The sequence below is a fragment of the Tupaia chinensis genome, unplaced genomic scaffold, assembly GCF_000334495.1.
Source record: "Tupaia chinensis unplaced genomic scaffold, TupChi_1.0 Scaffold000320_1, whole genome shotgun sequence".
Classification (NCBI taxonomy): domain Eukaryota; kingdom Metazoa; phylum Chordata; class Mammalia; order Scandentia; family Tupaiidae; genus Tupaia; species Tupaia belangeri.
The window spans coordinates 978,529-980,690 of NW_006159813.1; the positions used below are offsets into that span (position 1 = coordinate 978,529).

A 2,162-nucleotide genomic window follows, 5' to 3' on the forward strand; every position below is an offset into this window, starting at 1 on the left:
TGTCACTCACCTGCCAGTCAGGTCTGGGGGACACAGGCACAAGCTGGCAGGGTCTGCACCCAGCCACCCAGCCACAGGGCAGAAGAGATAGTCATGGTCCTTAAAGATGGGGGCCCCGGGGTCAGAACAGCCAGACTCAGATCCTACCCCGCCCCTTCCTTTGCCTGTCTGTGCCTCAGTTTCCACAGCTGGAAAGCGAAGATGGAAATACCATAACCCAGAGGTGGTTCTGAGCAGAGGCTCTGGGTACAAGTAGAAGGTGAATGTCAGCACCCCAGCCTCCTGATTTCTGCTCCTTCACCCCACGTCTGCACCCCAGGACTCTGAAGGCGGGGGAGGAGGGAGTTCTCTGAGTCCCCAGGGAAGCCACAGACAGAAGGGGTGGGCGAGGGAATGGAGGGAGTGACAGCGGGATGGCATGCACGTGGTGTGGACACTCCCACGCCGGCTGCTGGGATGCGGGCACCTGCAAACAGGGCATGGCTTGCAGCTGGGTCGGCTAGAGCATGGGCTGTGGCTCCCCTAGATCCGGGTTCGAGTCCTGTCCGCCCAGTGCTGTCTGGTGATGCCGATGTTACTTTCAGACCTTCAGCATGTGTGAAGTGGGGGGAAAACGGTCCCCTCCTGGGGCTAGGGGCTCAGTACGTTATTGGAGCTGAGGCCCAGGCACCTAGCCAGACACTGAATGTCCCAGTGTGGTCGCGCTCATCCTCTGTCACCTTGCTGCCTGCCCTGCCTGGACCGCAGAGTGCACGGTGGGGCTGGGAGGGGCAGGGCCCCTCCGACAGACAGAGCTATGAGAACAAAGACCCAGGACCTTGAACATCGGGCTCAGCGCTGGGTCCTTGGGCACAGGGAATGGTGGTTTCAGAAGGACTTGGGCTCCAAGGCACGCCTTCCTACCCCCGCTGGGGCCTTCCCATGAGCCCACAGCCCTGTCTAGGGCAGTCACCCCAGGCTGTTGACCTTCACAGGGGCTGGTTGAAGGGAAGAGCAACAGATGCCACACCCGGGGCCCTCCCTTCCTCTGCCACCACTTCTTTCCTCTGGGGCTCCCTCCCTCAGCTGGCTTTCCCCCTTTACTTCCTCTTCCTGGCTCTTTTACATATTAATACTGGTTGAGTATCCCTTATCCGAAGTACTTGGGAGTAGGTTTCAGATTCCAGACTTTTTCAGATTTGGAAATGTTGTTGATGTGTGTCTAAGATATCTTGGGGAGGAACCCCCAGCCGAGATACGAAATTCATCTGTAATTGTCTCACAGGTACCTCTGCACACCGCCTGGAGGCGATTTCACAGTCACTAACGTGTTGCAGAGGGTTTTTTTTTTTGTCTTTTTTTTTGCTTTTGTTTGTTTTTCTGCTAGAGGGTGTGTGTGCTCATCAGAGGCAGAGGAGAAAGCACCCCCCATAGGCCATGGACACACCGCTACCCCTTCTCCTCTCTCTCTCCATCCTTTGGGATTTGGGGCACGCACACACACGCACCTGGTGTGTTTCTCAGGTTACGGGTCTGGAACTTGAACCGCACGGTTGGCCGTGTGGGATATCGGTGTCTTAACCACCAGGCCCCGGAGTCGGCCTCATTACAAGGTTTTGACCTGTCAGATGACGTCAGGTATGGAATTTTCCACTCGCGGCATTATTCGGTGCTCAGAAAGTTTTGGGTTTGGGAGGACTTGGAATTTTGGAATTTTGAATTAGGGATGCTCGGTCTCTCACACACACACATCCTTGTTAGCCACTAACTGGGTCTGACATAGCTCTGAGTCGTGGTCCTGCCACCGCTTCACAGTGTAACTTTGGCCCAAAGCCCTCCTCCTCCTTCCCTCGTGGCCTCCCTTTCTCCATACTCATCGTTTTGGCTCTTGCTGCAGCTCACGGGGAGGGGGGGGGTTAAAGGAGCCGTGTCCAGATCTCAGCATCTGGATCTGGTGGGGGATCCAGGCACAGCAGTAAGGTGTACTTGGCATCAATTTGGGGTGGTGGGTGTCTTTCCAGAATCTGAAAATTGCACCTCAGAGACAACTCCTTCACCTGCCTCCACACCCACCTCCCGGGAGGTCTCCAGACTCCCCTGGCTGCAAACCTGGCCCAGATGTGCCGACCTGGCAGGCTGCAGGTGCCGGCTGCCCTGGGAACAGCCTCCCTCCTGCCTCTCCC

At 56.8% G+C, this 2,162-nt stretch overlaps 1 protein-coding gene across 2 annotated transcripts in view; it reads left to right on the plus strand.

Moving 5' to 3' along the window:
* The window catches only part of CMKLR1 (chemerin chemokine-like receptor 1), a 55,532-nt gene that overhangs the window by 34,210 nt on the left and 19,160 nt on the right, over positions 1 to 2,162 (plus strand). The gene's annotated exons all lie outside the window — the stretch shown is intronic.